The sequence below is a fragment of the Marmota marmota genome, unplaced genomic scaffold (genome assembly GCF_001458135.2).
Source record: "Marmota marmota marmota unplaced genomic scaffold, marMar, whole genome shotgun sequence".
Lineage (NCBI taxonomy): Eukaryota > Metazoa > Chordata > Mammalia > Rodentia > Sciuridae > Marmota > Marmota marmota.
Window position 1 is genome coordinate 56039835 of NW_026000174.1, and position 21956 is coordinate 56061790.

At 39.2% G+C, this 21956-nt stretch overlaps 1 protein-coding gene across 20 annotated transcripts in view; it reads right to left on the reverse strand.

The window, feature by feature from the left end:
• Positions 1 to 21956, reverse strand: part of Celf1 (CUGBP Elav-like family member 1) — an 81367-nt gene that overhangs the window by 40758 nt on the left and 18653 nt on the right. Inside the window, exon 1 of one of the 20 annotated variants that reach the window (XM_048788805.1) lies at positions 8806 to 8824. The exons of 18 other annotated variants lie outside the window; for them this stretch is intronic. The gene's annotated coding sequence lies outside the window, so the exon portion shown is untranslated. Of the gene's footprint in view, positions 1 to 113; positions 133 to 8805; positions 8825 to 21956 lie in introns of those variants that run through there. One more of the 20 variants, XM_048788804.1, reaches the window with a different exon arrangement.

Below are 21956 nucleotides of genomic sequence, written 5' to 3' on the forward strand. Positions count from 1 at the left end.
TATATGTTTGTGTGTATATATATATATATATATATATATATATCTGCACAACAGGCCTCATGCAACAAGGTTAAAAAGCCACACAGCACACCCATTCAGCAATTAGCTCATACCTGTAACTTTATACCTCCCTCTCTGGACTATGTCTTCACTCTAAAAATCCAAGGAAAGAAAAGTAAGTGGGTCATGCCTATTCTTATCAGGACTTCAGATATGCAGCTTCTTTCCAAAGAAAGGTCCCTATGTCACCGCAACAAAAAAAAGACTTCTCCCTCTCAGTTTTTAAATACACAATACCTTAAAGATAATCTGCATTTAACATCTCAAAGTTAATATTAAAACACCATCAATTTAAAAAATGGAGAAGTGAAGTACTCAAAGGCTTAAAAATGTTTGCCCCCAAATATCACAACAAAGAGCAAAATAATGACTTAAGATTTATATGGCTGAATTTCAGGTAACAAAAATAATCATTTGTAATATCTGCTTTGGGACAAGAGACTACAAAAAGCTGAAGGGTGTATAAAATTAAGAATTACATTATTAATGTGGAGAGGTCACACTCTTTACCCAAAGCCATCTTTCTGAAAAGGTCGGTACTAGGCATGAAATTCTTCAAAGGCAACTAAGTTCCTGCCTCTGAAAATGCATCTTAGTGGCCATATTGTGGTGGTAAACCATTGAAACCAAAAAGAAACAAAAGATGGGGAAGTTAATTGAAGGTAAAAGCAAAGGAAGAAACCACAAAACCAATTTGTTTTATTTTTAAACATTATTGAACGATCTTGCAAGGAAAGATTCTATAAAGCCACTCAAATTCCTACAAACTTCTATTTACAACTCCTGTTGGCTGTTACTTCTGTCTGGCCCAAACCACAGACAACTACTCAAAGTCATAAGGACAAGGTCCACACTAGAAAGGAATAGAATTCTGAAAGACAAAGTCAGACCCAGAACTAACTGCAATGACACAAACCCTCCCTGAAGCCAAGAATGTTTCTCAACTATCATAAAATAGGTGGATAAGCAGTTAACTGACTTTTCATATTGTCCTAACTGGTTTCCAATTTTGGTAGTAAGTCATACTTCCGATAGCTATAAGACAAAATCTATATAACAAAAAAACTTATAAAAGCTTTACTATGGACTACCTACACCATCAAAAGTAATCAAGACTGGGGGTGTAGTTCAGTGGTAGAGCACTTGCCTAACATGATGATGCCCTGGGTTCCACCTCCAGCATCGGGAAGGGGGAAAAGAAATTATTAAGTGGGGACTGGAGTACATGCCCAGCATGTGTGAGACCCTAAGTTCAATTCTCAGCATGTGCATGCTATTAATAAACTGTATTAAAACAGTTATTTAGAGAAAAGGAACTTTCATTAACTAATTCACAGTGTGAATTCACAATGATCCTTTATCATTATCACCATTTAAGGTAAAGACTACTCTAAGGATTCAGATGCTAAGGAAGAGAATCCGGACATGGTCTGCCAGATGGAAGTCAGAGCCCATTGTTTTGTCTCTCAAGAAATATGACCATCATGTAGGAGATACCAACTTTTATTGTGATGGTATATCTGTCTTGATAGGGCTCTAAGTAATAGTTACAGTGCAGCATAGAAAGCAAGTTACACTTCTACTAAAAGAGTTGTTCTGGAAAACTAGTAAAAAGCCATGGAAGCTGGGTATAGTAGTGCACGCCTATAATCCCAGTGATTTGGGAGGCTAAGGGAGGAGGATTACAAGTTCAAGGCTAACCTCAGTAACTTAGCAAGGTCCTAAGCAACTCAGCAAGACTTTGTCTCAAAATAAAAATAAAAGGCACAGTGGCTCAGGAGGATCAGGAGTTCAAAGCCTGTTTCAGCAATGGTGAGGCACCAAGCATCCCTGCCTCTAAATAAAATGCAAAATAGGGCTGGGGATGTGGTCCAGTGGTCAAGTGCTCCTGAGTTCAATACCCGGCATCAACATAAATAAATAAATGAAAAATTAGATAGATAGATAGATAGATAGATAGATAGATAAATAAATAAATAAATAAATAAGGGCTGGGGATGTGACCCAATGGTAAAGTGAACTTGGGTTCAATCATCAGTACAAAAAAAAAACAAACACCACCACCACCACCACCACAAAACCCCACAAACCCCAAACCAAAGAGAAAAATAAATAAATAACTGAAGACCAGGGAACTATGTTGCACTGAACAGTTTGAGAAACGTTGCCACTATGTGATTAGTTTTTATTGGCATCATTTCTTCCACCCTAAGAAACCAGACTCAGATTGCATGCTGGTCAGGGAACCTCGTTGGACTCGGAGAGCAAAAAGGGGGTGGGGAGTTGTTAAGGAAGGCCAATATATGAAACGGTAAAGAACATACACTAAGTCTCAAAGAACACTGTAGCCCCTAAGGGACTAGGAACACCTCAGTTGCCTAGCCAAGAGAAAGAGATAAATGAATGCCTTTAAAAAGGGAAGAAGTGTCCAGAGTGGTAGTGGACACCTATAATCCTAGTAACTCAGGAGGCTGAAACAGGAGGTTCGAAAGTTCAAAACTAACCTCAGCAACTTAGCAAAGCCCTAAGCAACTTAGTGAGAACCTGTCTCAAGATAAAGTGTTTGCTTAGCATACATTACACAAAGCCCCAGGTTTGATCCCACACACCTCCAACAACAAAATCCACATCAATAGGACAGTAATCATCCTACTCCTAAATTGCCCAAAGACACCCTCACCCCATGCTGAACTCAGGATCTTATACATATTAGACAAACTCTAGCACTGAGCTACATACCCAGCCCCACCCTCACCCCTTTTTTGAGACAGAGTCTCACTAACCTGACTAAGCTGCCTTGGAACTTGTGATCCTCTTACCTTGGCCTTAAGAGTTTCTGGGATTGCAGGTGTGTCTCAACATGCCTAGTTCCAAAAACTTTTTTATTGGCAGGGGGTAAGGGGTTACGGGGGATTGAACCCTGGGGTGCTTTGCCACTGAGCTACATCCCCAATCCTTTTTATTTTAAGACAAGGTCTTGCTAAATTGCTGAGGCTGGCTTTGAATCCACGATCCTCCTGCGTCAACCTCCTGAGCCGCTGGGATTACAGGCATGCACCACTGAACCCAGCTGAATAGTGTTTTTTTTTTTTAATATTTATTTTTTAGTTTTCGGAGGACACAACATCTTTGTTTGTATGTGGTGCTGAAGATCGAACCCGGGCCACACGCATACCAGGCAAGCGCGCTACCACTTGAGCCACATCCCCAGCCCTGAGATGAAGTAACTTTTTCAAGAACACAGAGAGCCAGGCAATCACAGAGTTGGTATATAAAGTCAGGTCCACTGGGTGAAAAGCCTGCTTCGGGGTTAAAAACTGTCTCCAGTGGGGCACTGGTGGCACAGGCCTGTAATACCAGCAGCTTGGGAGGCTGAGGCAGGAGGATCAAGAGTTCAAAGCCAACCTCAGCAAAAGCAAGGTGCTGAGCACAGCTCAGTGAGACCCTGTCTTTAAAGAATATAAAAATAGGGTTGGGGATTTGGCTCAGTGGTTGAGCACCAGAGTTCAATCCCTAGTACCTCCCCCCGCCCTCCAAAAAAAAGCTTTCTCCAGGGGCTAGTATATAGTTCTTTGACAGACTGAATGGCCCCTTCTCCCAAAAAATAGAAAAGAAAAAACTCCAAAGCGATTGCCAAGAAAGTTCACACACATAAACAAAAGAAAAGACTGTTTAAATGGCAAGGACCATAAAGTTGAGTCTGACTATTTTTCTAAGGGAAACTTCCAAGTACACAAATATACAAAATCTCAAATATTATAAGTCTTTTCAAGAAATATGATTAAGGGCCTGGGGCTATAGCTCAGTGGCAGAGCGCTTGCCTAGCATGTGTGAGGCATGATGAGTTTGATCCTTAGCACTGCATAAAAATAAAGAAAGAAATATGATTAAGGACAGCAAAACTCCTACTATTACAAGGTAGAGGTATGACTTACAATGAGTTAATTAGCACCTGTGTCAGTTCCCTTACCTGTAAGCAGTTAAACTATATTTACATATATATGTATATATGTATATTTACATATATATATGGACCAGATAGATGCCTAAAATACAATCTAGCCACTACAAACTTTGAACAGAGAAATAAGCAATAGAAATGACCTTTTAAAACTTGTGCTTGTGCCAAATTATAAAAAGGTGATATTGTTGTATTATATAGAAAGCCAGGAGTGATTATTGATTCCAATAATAAGCTGTCCTATGTAGACACAATACCAAAATTCATAGTATAAACTAATATACACATCTTAGAACCACAATGTGTGTCTTTCATTATGCAAGTGTAAGGAAATTACTAATCAGAGTAAGTTCCCAAATGATTAAAATATGCTTATGTATGTAAAAGTTTAATTACTTTTATTCTTAATCATTAGTTCATTGCAATTTTTCTTTTATTTTTTTTACTTTTTGTATAACTCATTTGCTGTGGAGGTTTAGTTTATTTTTAAATATCAATTTTTAAAATAAACAGAAATGAAAATTTTTTTAAAAAGCGTGCTTAGTTCTGGGTTTCACCTATTTAGTGCTGGCGCTTTTACACATCTTATTTTATTTATTATATCAGCCTTTGAGGTAGTCAATCTGCTATTAGTGGTGGTGTGTGCACCTAGTACCCTGGATTAGAATCTGATGGCAACACCCATACCCTTACTGTTGGTTCCCAAAGAGAATGGGTAAGTTAAGCAGGTACAATAAAGCACACAATAAATTCCCTTCTTTCTTGTCCCACCATTTCCAGAATACCCCCTTCCACTGTAGTAAGCTGTGCTTGTTGGAACAATCTAGGTCCTGAACTGTATCAGGCTTCTGACTTGTCTTGGTCAACAGGGATAAGACTTAACACTTTGTGGTAGAAAAATCCCCTTTTCTTGCACACCTGTAATCCCAGCGAATCGGTAGGCTAAGGCAGGAGGATCGTGAGGTCAAAGACAAACTTAACAACTTAGTAAGGTCCCCAAAAACTCAGTGATATCCTGTCTCAAAATAAAAAATAAAAAGGGCCGGGAATGTTGCTCAGTGGTTAAGCATATCTGGGTTCAATCCCCAGTGTCATCCCCCAAAAATAATCCCCTTCCCTTTCCTTGTATTTGCTCTTTAGTTACTTACCTAGTCTATTTCCATGATTCAGATTTAAGTTTGGGGCTTTGACTCCTTATTGACTAATGAGTCATCTATGTGTGTCCTCTCCATGACCCTAGTAAAAACAGATCTTAATCTCATCTCCACACTGCTCAGAACCCTGAACCTGTCTGTAGTGGCAACTTTTTTTTTTTTCCTCAGCTTCTTTAAAAGTTGTGATAATCACACTGTTGTGCAATGTGGCTACAATTTTTAAAGCATTCTTCTTTCACAAGGATTTTTTTAAGTACCAGGGATTGAACTCAGGAGCACTCGACCACTGAGTCACATCCCCAGCCCTATTTTGTATTTTATTTTATTTTTAAATTTTTATTTATTTTTTCAAAGAGAGAGAGAGAGGTAGAGAGAGAGAATTTTTAATATTTATTTTTTAGTTATCGGCGGGCACAACATCTTTGTTTGTATGTGGTGCTGAGGATCGAACCGGGGCCGCATGCATGCCAGGCGAGCGCGCTACCGCTTGAGCCACATCCCCAGCCCCTTCTATTTTATTTAGAGACAGGGTCTCACTGAGTTGCTTAGCACTTTGCTTTTGCTGAGGCTGGCTTTGAATTTGCAAACCTCCTGCCTCAGCCTTTCAATTTGCTGGGATTACAGGCGTGTGCCACCACACCTGGTTCACAAAAATTCTTAATCTGCTACTCTCATATCTCTTTGAAACTGGAAGAGGTCTATGAACCCTATCTAATCTAAACAGTGTGAAGATGAACACTAAGGTTTCCTGAAAATAAACAAATGAACAAACAAGTATAAACTCACAACTTTCTTCAGATTCTCTGAGGGGCTCATGACCAATGTTAGATTTATCCCCTTAACTCCCTCCCTTCCCTAGAGTATAGGACTAGACTATCACTAAATCATCTAAAAATATAACTATGCTTTTTCTGAAAAGATTTCAAACAGTTATCTATTTGCCTACAATATATATGATACATTTGGAAAAGACTCAGTATTAACCTCAGCTCTAAATTTTTGTTAATGAAATGAAAATTTCAACTGTTACCATTTTGTAAACTAACAACAAGTTTCTCCTCTCTTTTATATTTATATCCCCAGAACACCAGGAATAAAGATAACACACATTAGACCTTCAATTGTTGAACTAAACCTAACCCCCACACTCACCTACTAATTCTTAAAACTTTCCAGGACATAGACATTTTTTTCTTTTGTCGTCTTTTTGTTTTTTGTTTTTTTGGAGACAGGGTCTTGCTACGTGGCCTGTGATCCATGCTGATTTGGAACTTCTAGACTCAAGCGATCCTCCTGTCATAGCCTTCCAAATAGCTACAACTATTTAACCTCAGTTCTAAGGCAGGAGGATCCTTAAGTTCAAAACCAGCCTGGGTAACTTTGTAAGACTGTCTCAAAATAAAATTCACAAAAGTTAGGGATGTAGTTCAGTGGTAGAGCATCCTGGTTCCACCCCCAGTACTGAAAAAAAAAAAAAAAAAGCAGGTGAGGGGGTTGACTGAGGGTGCAGATCAATGGTAACGAGTTTTCCTAGCATGTGTATAGCCCTCATGTTTAAGACAAAATGCTGCCCCCTCACTAGTAGAGATTAAACCTAGGGCCTTATGCTAGGCAAGAGTTCTACCAATGACCTACATCCCAGTCCTATTATTTATTTATTTTGGAGGTGATAGGGATTGAACCCAGGGGCGCTTTGCCACTGAGCTACATCCCAGCTCTTTTTATTTTGAAACAGGGCCACACCAAGTTGCTCAAGGCCTCATTAAATTGCCGAAACTAGCCTCAAACTTGTGGTCCTTCCGCCTCAATCTCCTGAGTTGCTGGGATTACAGTCACGAGCCACAAAGCCTGGCCTGTTTATTTTTATAGAGAAACACATTTTGTGTTACTTCCTACCAGAATCTTTCTTTTCTTTTCGGTACTGGGGATTGAACCCAAGGATGCTTAACCACTGAACCACATACTTAACTCCCCCCACCCCGCCCTTTTAAGTTGCTTTATATCTTTATTTTTATGTGGTGATGAAGACTGAACCCAAGATTGAACCCAAGGCCTCGCATGTGCTACAGGAGCGCTCTACCGCTGAGCCACAACTCCAGCCCCCAGCCCCCGCCACCGCCCCTTTAAAGACAGGCTCTTGCTAAATTGCTTAAGGCCTGGCTTTGAACTCATGATCCTTCTGCCTTAGACTCCCAAACTGCTGGGATTACAAGTGTGAACTACAGTGCCTGGCTTCTACCAGAATCTTTCTATGCATGTACTAAGATGCATACACAAATATACAGAACTATTACCAAATTCAGTATCATACTCTATATAATACTACTTTTCTCACTTTATAAACATTTTGGGGGGAGTATGGGCAGCCCATATTTAAGGATCAGAGCTAGAATTGGCTTAAAGCTTGATTTGCAAATAGTATTCTTACCTATGTGTCACAATAAATGTAACACTATTTCTTAAAGTCGACATTGATTATTAAATCTTCTAAAGTTTTACAAACTGTAAAACTTCACAAACTGCCTCAGCCTTCTGATTTGCTGGGATTACAGGTGTGTGCCACCACACCTGGTTGGGGCTGGGTGAGTTGGACTCTATTCTCATCTTCCTCCCTGATCTGTCATCTTCTATCTCATTCTATGATATTTCCAAATGACTACACTGCATCTAAATAAGAGATCATATCCACCTCTGAGGCACCCCATTTTGGGTATGCTCAGATGAAGCAGTCAGGGAATGCAAAATACATCTTTAAAACCTCTTTTTCTGGGCTGGTGTTGTGGCTTAGCAGTAGAACGCTCGCCTAGCACATGTGAGGCCCTGGGTTCTATCCTCAGCACCAAATATAAATAAATAAAATAAAGGTATTGTGTCCAACTACAACTAAAAAAAATAATAATAATAATTAAAAAAATAAAATAAAACCTCTTTTCCTACTTTTTCTCAAATACTCTCAAAGTAATTTCTCAAATCCTTATTAAGCAGTTCCTCTCTTCCCCACACAATTCCCTGCTGGATTAAGGGTGATGAAAGAGGAAAAGGAAAGCAATCTCCTCCTTTCTAGAGCTCCTCCTGTTTCCTTCCCACAGCAGCACTATTGGTGGAGAGCAACAAATTGTTGGATGTAGCAGTAGCAATTTATAAGTGGTGGCAGCTAAGCTAATGTGCAGTTATGTCTGGATAGAACTGTGAATAGAATGTATCTTTCTAGTTTAAACCTACTGTTCCAGAAGTAGGGGTTCGATACTTGCCTCATATGAGCAAAATTCAATCCCCAGTACTAGGGGAAACAGAAGTAAGGCCTCTAAAGCCACAGAGGAACTGTGACACCAGACAGGGCACCTAATCTAAACATGAGAGAGTGGTTAATCAACTCTTCCATAATATTCATGTGCCACTTGCTCAAATCTGGCATGCTTTAAGGCCACCAATTCCTCCTCAGCTTCACTGCCCTGCCAGAAGGCCAAATCTGTCTCCTCTAGTGAGTCACTACTTCTCCTCTCTTCAACTGCATTTTGATTTCAGCCCACTTGTGCATCTCATCAGGGCTGCACCATATGTTAGTACTATGTAGGCAGAATGTGACTAATTTTCTTCCTAAAACACTGTCAGAGTTACTTTTAAAATTACCTTACAATCTTGATGCCTCTGAAGAGTCATTATCACACATAACCTTCTAGAAATTACTTTATAATTATTTTTCTGGGTGCTCAAAAGAGGTTCTTCAGTATTTCCATTTCCATTTTCCAGATAAGGGAACTAAAATGAAGAGAATGGATTAACTGATCCCAATTCCACAACCAGTCACTGCAACTTGGACTTTCTTGAATCACAGTAAAAAAAAAAAAAATAAGTCACAGTTTACAAAATACTTTTTTAATTGGGAATATCTCTCTCTCTCTCTCTCTCTCTCTCTCTCTCTCTATATATATATATATATATATATACACACACACACACACACACACACACACACTCTATTATGAGTCTATAGAGCGAATATTCCCGAAACACACAGTGGGAAGTATCAATCTAACAATGTTTAAGGCCCTTTTCTTTTCCACTGCCCCTAGTTTGCTTCCTATTCTTGAACTCTAAAATTGCTAGGCTCTTATGAAGGCCTATGTGGGCTTCCTGTGTAGAAAGAACTCACCCTCACGGGATGTTATAGCAGGGAAGGGCCTCAGAGATCATGGTGTCAAACTCACTTGCTTTATAGAAAGCTGAGGCCTGAGGATCTCCAAGTAGGAGAAAGTCAAGGTGAGACCCTTCACACATGGCAGGATGTAAGGCTGCAGAGAGAAACTTGTTGTTATGGTTTAGAGAGGGGGTAGCCCCAGAAGCTCATATGTAAGACAGTGTAGAAAGTTTAGAAGTGAAATAATTAGTTGAAGTACTTTAATGAGTGCATTAAAGCACAGACACGGATTAACTGGGCAATAATTGTAGGCAGGTGGGGAGTGCCTGGAGGAGGGGTCACTGGGGGTGTGCCTTTGGGGTTTAGATTTTGGCCCTTTTGAGCAGCTCGCTCTCTCTCTCTCTCTCTCTCTCTCTCTCTCTCTCTGATTCCTGCTTGCCGTAACCTGAGTTGCTTTCCTACTCAATGATTTTCTGCCTTAAAGTTTTGTTTCATCTTGGGCCCAGAGCTATGGAGTCGACCATCTATGGACTGAGACTTCTGAAACTATGAGCCCCCAATTAACTTTTTATCCTTTATGTTTTCCTTCTCAGGCATTTTGGTCACAGTGATTTAAAAAAAAAAAAAAAGCTGGCTAAAACACTTACAATTTTCTGAATTATAAACATGGGAAACTCAATCCAGGCAGAGGCCTGCCCTGGGGAGGGCCAACAACATGTCTAGAGCCGCTGTCCAGTCATCATTGAAAAACAACACAAACTCATGAATTCATAGAGTTACAGGATTCATAGAGTTATAGGATAGCACCTCATCACTGCTCTTGCCTTGGGGTATAGGAGGATGAGTCTGCAGAGGTAATATCCACAGGCAGCTCCCACAGCCTCAGGGAGGGAGCTCTGGGCTTTCCTGAAAACCTGCTCAGCCAATTCCCACAGGGTAGCTAAGGATGCTCTAGGAGCCTTTGTTCCAACTGGGCTCCTCTTAATGTCTTGGGTTTGCAGGGACAGTGGGAAGATGCTCCAAGATGCTCTATGTTGAAAGAAGGGGTTGCAAATTCCTTGACCACTGTGACCAAGCTTGGAACCGGGAGAGGTTGGGACCTGTTGGAGGCACGTGATGGTTGTCATTGTGGTAGTAGGGGAATCCCAGGCCCTCACTGAAGTCATTCAAGTCCCCAAACCCAGTAGTGCTGATTAGTTAAAGCTGGCCTCTGCCTGATTTAGCTTCCCAGGCTTACAACTCTAATCATGAATTCTTAGACTTTCTGTTGGAGGCTCAGCCCCCAGCCCGACTGCCACATGAACTAGAAATAAGCCTACCATGTTAAGTCCCTGGCATTTGAGTGCTTTATTTTCAGAGATAGCATTCCTCTTATACACATTCATATTTCCTCAACCAGTAATATTCTCTGTCCCTGATTCCGGCTCACGTCTTCCTGTCTGAAGTCTTCCTGACCTCACTGACCTCAGGGTCCCCCTTTGTCTGCATTTCTGTAGCTCGTATTGTCATACTCAGGCAGTTCCCACTTGGATACGTAAGGGCTTGCAGTGCTAATTGAAGAGGACGGAGACCCAGTTCCACACTCATTCTGCATCTCCCAAAATGCCTAGCGTCAAGCCCAGCAAACAGTAGGCACTCAATCAATACTTGTTGATCGATTTGAGAGAGGCTGGAATGATCCATATCAAACTCCAGGCATCATCCGGGAGCTCACTGATTAAGCGGGTGAATCTTGCAACCTTTCTCTAAGGCNTTTTTTTTTTTTTTTTTTTTGCAGTGGTATTTAAACCCAGGGGTGCTTTATATCCATCCCCACCCCTTTTGAGCAGAGTCACCCTAAGTTGCCCAGGCTGGCCTTGAACTTGAAAGAGCCTGCCTCAGCCTCTCAAAGTAGCTTGGATTATAGGTATTCACCACTTTGCTCAGCTGTTGTTTTCAAAGTGATTATGACCAAATGGTTTCATGATATCTGCCTGAGTAGCTTAGGTAACAACAATTGAATTGACCCATAGGCCCTAAATATTTTTCTAATTGATAGAAATCAGAAATGGGTGAAACTAAGAACAGTAGAATGAATCAGACATAACTTTCCTATGTTCACTTATGAATACACGACCAGTGTAACTCCATATCATGTACAAACACAAGAATGGGAAATTATACCCCATGTATGTATAATATGTCAAAATACATTATAGGGGCTGGGATTGTGGCTCAGTGGTAGAGCGCTCACCTAGCACGTGCAGGGCCCTGGGTTCGATCCTCAGCACTACATAAAAAATTAATAAAATAAAGGTATTGTGTCCAACTATAACTAAAAAATAAATACTTTAAAAAAATACATTCTACTGTCATGTATAAGTAAAAAGAAGAAATAAAAAATTTCAAAAAAGGTTTCTCAAATTATCCAGATACTTCAGGTCCTATGCTCATTCTAGTAACTGTTACAAGGTGGTAGTTTGTTGTTGCATTAAGACTTCCCTCTCTAATAATAATATTCTTCAAAGGATAATATCAATTGCAAAATATTAAAGGGACTGTAAGTACTCATTAACACTGAATATTGAACATGTCCTTTTAAAAAATATTTTTACTTATAGATGGACATGATACCTTTATTCTATTTACTTATGTTTATGTGGTGCTAAGGATCGAACCCAGTGCCTCCTGCATACTAGGCAAGTATTCTATCACAGAGTTACAGCCCCAGCCCCAGAACATGTCCTTTGAATACAGCAATTCCAGTTTTAAAAATACAGCCTTCAAGTAAATCTGTATATAATATAGACAAAGAATGTAAAGGGGCATTCATAAGAACAGAGATTGTAATAGCAAAACCGAGAAACATATGCCTATTGATTGGAGGCTAAATAAATTATAACCATACAACAGAACACTTTGTAGCTATTAAAGAGAATATGGCAGCTGATTTATCAGGATATCTTTACATAATAAGAAAGGAATTACACATGGCTTGTAAAGGAACAGAATAATCTTGGGAAGGATAAAGAAATAACTGCACCGCAGTTTTATACCTAGAGTACTGGTTAAATTTTTTACATGTGGATGTTACCATGTAAAAATGTAACATAAACTATGTAGATGTAAAAAATTTTACATAAGTTTCTTAAAGAAAATTCTTGAAACTACAAAGCATAAAGTAAAAACCAACAAAAAAACAAACAACCCCCCACCTCAACCTGTGCTCTGTTCCAAAACAAGCATTAGGATTACTTTTGTAATTTCTTTTTTCTTCCTATGCCTTAAATGATTTTATGGAACTGCTACTGACCAGGTAAATCAGGAATGTATTACATGTGAGCTAGATAATTATATCATACCATTTAAAATTACCCAAGCAACTCAAATGATGTTCATGTAGCTCAGACTGCAAATCTTATGTCTGGCCTATTTAAAAAGTTTAAGGCTATTTTCAATCACTCAGCTGCATATCTATGTGTACATTTTCTTCAATCAACCTTTTCTGCCAAGGCAGAGTGCAACATTAGCTGGATTCCAGTAAGGAAGGAGAGGGACAGGGTGAGATAATATGTCAAAACAAGTTCTATAAATACAGCTTTTGGCCTAGTATCTCAAAAAGGAATCAAAACAGCTTCAAGCTTAAAGAGAAAAATCCTACAGTCCTGCAATGTCTTACTTGACAGCTCTGGAGAAGAGGCCCAGGATCTGGAATCTTGTTTCTCACACTGTATCTCTTCTCCGTCTCCCTAATCTGAGAAGGAGGCTTGATTCAATTGTAGAATTTATCACTCCAAGACCACATCTCCCCTGCCTCCTCCCTTATCTTACCCCCACACTACCCAACATTTGCTGCAATATCCTCTCACTATGCTCAGTCACCTCTTAGGAAGACATGACTAACACAGATAATATATACCAGTCCTTCCACAGCACCTAGCACCTATCTATCTTCCATCATCTCCAAGATCCTTAACCAAGCAGCCAAGAACCCTGCCTGTACCATCTGCCCCAACTTTACCCCAAACACATGGCCATTCAAGCAGGATGTATCCATATGGTATTATCTCAGGAGGTTTGTCTTGTGTTGAAAAGCAGGAAACTTCATTCAGTCTCTTTTATGTTGTTGTTGTTCTTTTTGTTTAGTTGTTGATGAACCTTTATTTTATTCACTTATTTATATGCCATGCTGGAAACAGAACCCAGTGCCTCACACATGTGGCAAGCACTCTACGGCTGAGCAAGGATCCCAGCCCTCTCTTTATATTCTTAATACTTCAAAACCAAAAATTACTTTTCTGTGCAGATACTTTTTGAGACAGGTTATTTGTCAGAAAGTAAAAACTTACACCTCTGGTTCAGCCAGTCAGGGAGTATCCTAAGTATAGCTTCATTGACTCCCAAGGACCAATTTTAAATATCTACATATTACCACTTTTTTTAAAAAGATGACTTCAGCCAGGCACGATGGTACATGCCTGTAATTCCAGTGTCTGGGGAGGCTGAGGCAGGAGGATTGCAAGTTCAAAGCCAGGCCTCAGCAACTTAGGCCCTATGCAACTTAGCAAGACACTGTCTCAAAATAAAAAATAAAAAGGGCTGGGCCTGTGGCTCAGTGGTTAAGCAGCCCTGGGCTCAATCGGCATTAACCCAAAAAAAAAAAAAAAGTGATTTATTTCAATTATCATGCTTTCCTTACTCTCCAATTATACTCATAAAAGAGCTTCTCACATTTAAATACCCACTTATATGACTTCCATCTTCTCCTTCAAATCACTTCTAAAAAATAATCTTAACTGTTTCACAAAATTGAATTTGTCCATGCTTTGATTTCAGTTTTACAAAAACAAGATATTTAGAAAACAGAAGATCAACCAAAAAAATTCACATTTATAATCCCAGAACTAAAGAGGATGAAAACACACACACACACACATATATACAGAAATGCAACTCCTGTCCTTATAGAGTTTATGATCTTAGCCAGGCATGATGGCGCATGCTTGTAATCCCTGTAGCTCTGGAGGTTGAGGCAGGAGATAGAGAGTTCAAAACCAGCCTCAGCTATCAGTGAGGCCCTAAGCAACTTAGCAAGGCCCTGTCTCTAAATAAAATATAAAAAGGGCTGAGAATGTTGCTCAGTGGTTAGGTGCCTCAATCCCTGGCACCAAAAATAAACAAACAAAACAAAACAAAAACAAATATTTACTCCAAGTCTATTAGGTACCCAACCCCAGATTTGGAATCATATTATTGCTTTCCAATACCAGTTTTAACCCTCACTAGCCAGGTAACTTTAAACAAACTATTAAAAAACTTTACATCTCTGTTTTCTTGTGTGAAAAATTTTTACAAAAAGAGTACCTACCACACAGGATATTTCTTAGGATTAAGGATTTATATGGGTAAAGAGCATTTAAAACACTTCCTGGCGCAAAGAAATTGTTCAATAAACATTTTGTTATTATAATTCCAGGCACTAAGCTTTGTACCTATATTGGGAAAGTATGAGTCCCAAAGAAGAGTTTTCTTTTAGAAATGACTATATCTCTTTAAAATGTGTTACCTAAAATATCAGGGAAGTATTTCCTAAAGGAGGTAATAAAGCAGTGACTGGATGACAGATCAACCTCCAACTGGCCTTTTCAGTGGCCAGTGTAAATAAATATACAGAACTTTTCAATATGGAATACTAAACCACTTATTCTAAAAACATTATGTATAAACACTTATCTATTCCCCTCATCATACCAAAAAGGATCTATATATGTTTTCAAAATGGATATAGTAGAAAAACATAAACTAATAAAATGAGCCCAAGATGTGGTGCTAAGGATCGAACTCAGTGCCTCACAAGTGCTAGGCAAGAACAAGAACAAAGGGAAAGCTGAAATACAGATGTGTCAGCCACAGTGTCATTTGCTTGAGCTACAAAATCAAAAGGCTGTCATTCAATTTAATCATCAATGACAGCCCTATCTAGAACATACAATATTCATAGCATATAAGTCAAGTGCTAAGAACAGTCCAGAAGATGAAGCTAATACAACACCACACTCAACAGTTTCAGTAAGTCTTTTGTGTGTGTGTGTGTGTGTGTGTGTGTGTGTGGTGCTGGGGATCGAACCCAGGGCCTTGTGCATGGTAGGCAAGCACTCTACCAACTGAGCTATATCCCCAGCCCAGTTTTAGTAAGTCTTAAGGAGATACTAGGCATGGTGGCACACACCTATAATCCTAGCTACCTGGGAAGATGAGGCAGGAGGATCTTAAGGGCCAGCCTAGCCAACCTGTTTCAAAATGAAAAATAAAAGGGCTGGGAATGTAGCTCAGTATTTGCCCAGCATGCATGAGTTTAATCCCCAGCACCAGAAGGGGAAAACAAAAGATTTAAGTGTGCAGAACCCATCCATCCCAAGCTCAGGGGGCATAAATACACAAATATCCTGGACAGTTTCCCAACATACTCTCCGTAAAACTTACAAAGAAAAAATTCAAATTCTTAAGATATAAGTGGCCTACCTATTAAGTATTTACTTAATATTTTTTTAAAGAGAGAGAGAGAGAATTTTAATATTTATTTTTCAGTTTTTAGCGGACACAACATCTTTGTATGTGGTGCTGTGGGTCGAACCCGGGCCGCACGCATGCCAGGCGAGCGTGCTACCGCTTGAGCCACATCCCCAGCCCCTTACTTAATATTTTTATCAGCAAATTAATTCTTTGGAATTTTGAAATACTCTTTTTGCCTCTTGAAGGTAATGATACCCAGACCCGAGGCCCTAAACACATTATATCTGAAGCCAACAATGAGCAAGTTACAGAATAGATTCCTAATTGTTCGTTAGAGCCAGAATACATCAGCAAGTAATACATGGAACCCCATATCCATATCACACAGACACAGGACCTGCCTCAGTAAAGCTGCTTCTCCAGCATTTAAAGTCCTTTCTTCTCCTTAACCACCAAAATTACCAACATGTCTCATCCCCACTCAGTTGACAAGTTCTATTCTACTCTGCATGCTTGTGACTCATGGGGCTGGGGGAGGCGAATAAAAGGAAACTTAAAACAAGCAAACTTGACTTTAGACTTAAATGGAATTAGAAAATCTCACAAGCCAAGAAAGTATCCTTTTAAAATACAGAAACTAACACAATAGCATTTGAAAATAGCCTAAAATCTATCTGTCATATCCCCTAGATAGACAGGACACCAAAGGGCAATAAAAGGCCTTTATAAGGCCAAACTTGACAAGGCATACAAATTGGAGCAAAAAGCAAAGGATGCTACAAAGCCCAAAAAGGGCACTCCCCACAATTCCCTTCCCAGAAAAGCACCCAGTCAATAGCCCCTACTGCACGCACTCTTTTTCAAAAAAAAAAGTACACTAAATCATCTCTTAAGAAACCTTCTTAATGAGGAGTTATCTTTTTTTTTTTTTTACTCAGGTTTTATATCATGAAATTTATACGCCAGGAATTCAGCTCTACCTCAAAAGCTGATTATTTGTGAACTGTAAAAAAGAAAAAAAAAAAAGGAAAAAACACTACCACTTCAATGAAATGGTTTCTAAGGGAACCCAAAGACCATTTCTTTTTTCTTTTTCTAGCTGTAGATGGACACAATACCTTTTTTCTGTTTATTTATTTTTACATGGTGCTAAGGATCGAACTCAGAGCCTCACAAGTGCTAAGCAAGCACTCTCTATCACTGAGCCACAATCTCAACCCACCCCCAAAGACCACTTCTGACACAGCATGGCACTGTCTCCCCAGGTTGTTATTTTATTAAAACAATACAAATCTCACCTCTCCAGCTCATCCCTAGATTCTGAGACATTTTCTATAATTTATAAATGATGAATCCAAACAAAACAAAAAAGACAAACAGGTAGGTCACCTCTTTCACTTGAAAACCTTAGTCCTCCACAGAAATGTACATAGACAGACAGATGGATGCACATAAGAACACAAACTGTGAGCCCTGGATGAGTCCTGAGCAGGTCTGAGGCAGTGTGGGTGCACAGGGCAGCCGCGCGGCCTAGCTAGTAGGCTGCTCCTGCTGTTGCTGTACAAATATAGAAAGCAAAAAAGTGGAACAGCAGCTTCAGCAGAACAGACTCTGCTCCATGCTCAGAGGGAGGAGCAGGGAACAAACAGCTTTTCCCATACATGGTTGCTAAAAGGGGGCCATTAGTGAAAGCCCAATTATCTCACACACATGCATTCTGTTCACATGCTCTGGACAAAAAGCAGAAACACATAGGCTGGCACTTGAAGGAAGGTTTGAGAGAATCTATTTCAGTCAAAGAATATCTCAATAATTTCAGTCACTTACCTCAGCCATGGGAAATGGAAAAACTTTACTAGGTCAGATTCTTACTAAATCAGCAATAGCCATGAGGTTCAATTTATCATTTAAATCTTACAATTTAATGTGCAAAAAAAGTTGTTCCCCATTTGTATGAGCAATCTTAAATCTTTATTGATCCTTTGCTGCCTCCAGAATGAAGGTCTCATTCCAATTCAGAATGTTTGGGGGCCCCTCCCAACCTCCCAGTTGGTATAAGTTAAAATACATTCTGATATAACTTTTAAAATTATTTCCCAAGTACCGGCTTATGTAACTAAAAGTCAATAATTTATGTTCCAAATTATTTTATTTAGAACAATTCAGGAATTTCATCTCAATGAGAAATACATGAAAAGTTTAATTTCTGACCATATTAACCTCTTCAAAGATAAAAAAAATCAGTTGATTGGCTAAAAGGATTGTTTTTCAGTTCTAACTAAATTAATCAAATACTCAGTGTGTGCTATTTATGTATCTATTCAATAGAACAGGGGTTGCAGCACCAATGAATATTTCTAAAATTGTTCCTCCATAAGATGACCTTATTAGATAATAATGGTTCACAATACATGACTAGTGCTAAACTGTGGAGCACAAACTATCAATACTATGCATATTAAGAGCAAGAGAGTGAGGATAGACAGACCCAGACCTTCTGTGGGTCCTAACTACTTACACTCTAAGCTCAGCTGTGACATCATCAATACAGGATTTGGACTACATTTTTAAGGTCTCCCAATTTCTGTAATTCCAACATAAAATATTTCATGTGGCATAAAATTAATATCACAGGGCTACTTCTGCCTACTTTAGAGAAAATATATTCTAAAGAATGTTAAAAACTGGGCTGGGGATGTGGCTCAAGCGGTAGCGCGCTCGCCTGGCATGCGTGCAGCCCAGGTTCGATCCTCAGCACCACATACAAACAAAGATGTTGTGTCCGCCGAAAACTAAAAAAATAAATAAATAAATATTAAAAACTTCTCCCTCTCTCAAAAAAAAAAAAAATAGAAAAAAAAATCTGGGGTCAAGGGGGCTGGAGTTGGGGATCAGTGGTAGAGTGCTCTCCCTAGCGAACGTGAGGCACTCAGTTCATTCAAACCTCACACCCCCACATTAAAAAAAAAGGGGGGGGTTCAGGGATATAGCTTCGTTGTAGAGTGCTTGCCTAGCATGCACAAAATATAAATAAATAAATATTCAGACCATAACTAACATCCACTATAACATCTCTCACGTTACATTCCTTGGAAAACACTTTTTTATCTCAGACATTTCTGCCCAGCCTTTTGAACAAATTTTAAACTACTCCTTAAAAAATAATAAAATAAAAAATATGCCATAGGGAAACAAATGGTGGGACTAGAAATGATGCTGATATACTCTGTGATCCTTGATTAGGAAATACTGCTATGTCATCCAGTCATCAAAGGGAGCTCCTGAGAAAAAAGCATTGATCAGCTCCTCTCAATAAGGGAAGCATGCGGTATTTGTGTGTGCACCATCCCAAGTTCATGGGGCATAAATACACAAATATCCTGAATAGCTCCAACAATATATTCTAAAATTTATTTATTTATGGTATTGGGGATTAAACCCAGGGTCACTTAACCACTGAGCCACATCACCAGCTCTTTTTTTATATTTTATTTAAAAACAGGGTCTCACTGAGTTGCTTAGGGCCTCATTAAGTTGCTGAGGCTAGCTTTGAACTTGCAATCCTTCTGCCTCAGCCTCCCAAGCTGCTGGGATAATAGGCATACGCCACTGCCCCCTGGCTACTCCTTAAAACTTAAAAGGAAGCTGAGGAAGTTCAAAGCCAGCCTCAGTAACAGTGAAGCGCTAAGCAACTCAGTGAGATCTCTAAATAAAATACAAAACAGGACTGGGGATGTGGCTCAGTGGTCAAGTACCCTGAGTTCAATCCCAGGTTAATCCCTGCCCCCCCCCCCAAAAAAACCCAGCAAACTTGAATTCTCAATCACACTACCCAAGTCTCCCAGTGCAAGACAGAGAACCCTGGCAATGCCCTATAAGAAAAAAAAAAGAAAGAAAGAAAAGAAAAGAAACACAGCAGGATTCCAGAAGTGGAAGCATAGCCAGACACGGTGGCATCTCAGCCTCAGCAACTTACTGAGGCCATAAGACAAAATAAAATATTAAAAGCATGGTGGTGGTGATTGGGAATGTAGCTCAGGGGTAGAGTGGCCCTGAGTTCAATCTCCACTACTGGGAAGAAAAAAAAATGAGAAAAAAAGAAATTTCTTAAGTGTGTTGAAAGATATTCCACCAGACAGTTTCTTTCTTGCCAGGTTCTTCTTTTTTTATTTTCTTTTATTTTTAAAGGTAAAGCTTCCAGTGTCCTACTTCTAATCCTACTTTGTACCTAAAGAACAGGAGGCAGGTACAGAGGGGGAAGAGATCTAAAGCATGCAGACTAAAATGAAGAAAACTGATAAAAGGCAGGCAAAGAAAGAAGCTGCAAGAGAGGCATATGAGAATGGCTACTGCCCTATACCTCAATTGATAAAAAAAAATATATTAGATAAAACAAAAGACTAGCCTTCACCTAAGAAAAAAAGTGCCCATCACTGAACCACTTAAGCCTAAAATTTTTAGGTTCTCATGGCAACCTAAGTCAGCACACTGCAAATACTGTATATAAAGCACATATTTAGAGGCTTAACTAGTAAATTCAAAATGTGACATATGTGCAATGTGGGCGACAACATTATTCTGGGAACTTTAACTTTAAAATCTTCCAACTTTTATTTGCAGTCCCAAAGATGATATAATAGAGTTAACTATGGAGAGGGTGTAAGCTCAAGAAAAAAAGGTACAAAGAATATAAATAGAAACAAAGAGATGAAAGATAAGAAGAAAATTCAGACTATCAGGAAAAAAAAAAAAGTGAACATCTCTCCCACTGTGAATCAACCTGTAAATAAAGGCTTAAAAAGTAAGATTTCTGAAGACATACATCAAGATAGCACTGGGAACTTCCTTTATGTGAGCTTAGTCTAAAGAGGACATGGTCACAGAACTGACAGTTTGGCAAATGTGGCACCGATTGCACAGCAGTCTAAAGAGAACAGTGTTTTCTTTCTCTCTTCTAGGAGTTCATAGAACATGGCCATTTAAAACTAAGAAGCAATATCAGAACAAAAGGATGGCTATGGTGTCTGGGGATTGTGAGAGGAAGACCAGACTTTAGGAAGAAAAATTAGAATTACAAACCTACTAGTAAAGAGATGTCAAGATTATGTCTCACAAAAAAAAAAAAAAAAATGAAGATGTAATACCCAATTTTCTCAGACAGTAAATGACCTGTGGGAAGGTTACCTCCACCTATCTGCCCATAAAAGCTCCGTTTTGACCCATGCATCTCTTTTGAAAATATTTTAAGATGTTATGGCTGCTACCTACCTTAAAAACACATTTTCTGTTAGCTCACTGGTAGAGAACTTGCCTAGCATATGCCCTGGATTTCAACCCCAGTATCAAAAAGAAAGCAAAACAATCCACATATCCAGGCCATTTCTGTTAAATTGTTAAACTGTTCTGTTAAATTTCTACTTTTCAATAAGAAATAAAAATAGTTTTGAATGTGACTATCTTCCTAACTCTCTAAAAGAATTTCTGAAATGAGACATTGAGTTTACATTGCTGATTAACAGCTTGTTAAAAAGTATACTACTGGGCTGAGGTTGTGGCTCAGTGGTAGAGTCTTGCCTCGCATGTGTGAGGCACTGGGTTTTATTCTCAGCACCATGTATAAATTAATAAACAAAGGTCCATCAACAACTTAAAAAAAAATGTATGCTACTACATGAGCCTGCATGGTGGCATACCCCTGTAATCCCAGCTACTTGGTAAGCTAAGGCAGAAGGACCACAAATTTCAAGGCCAGTTTGGGCAACTTAACCATACCTTGTTTCAAAATTTAATAAAGGGTAGAACACACCTGTAACCATAGCAACTTGGGAGGCCAAGGAAGGCGGGTCACAGATTTAAGACAAGCCTCAGCAATCCAGAGAGGAAGATCACGATTTAAGACAAACCTCAGCAACCTAGCGAGGCCCAGAGCAATTTACTGGGACCCTGTCTCAAAATTAAAAATTTAAAAAAGGGATGGATAGGTATGTACCTCAGTGGTGAAGCAAGCCTACGTTCAATCCCTAGTACCAAAAATAAAAATAAAAGGGCTGGGGATGTAGCTCAGTGGTAGAGCACTTACCTAATATACATGATGCCCTGAGTTCAATCCCCAGTATCAAAAAAAAAAAAAAAAAAAAAAAAAAAAAAAAAA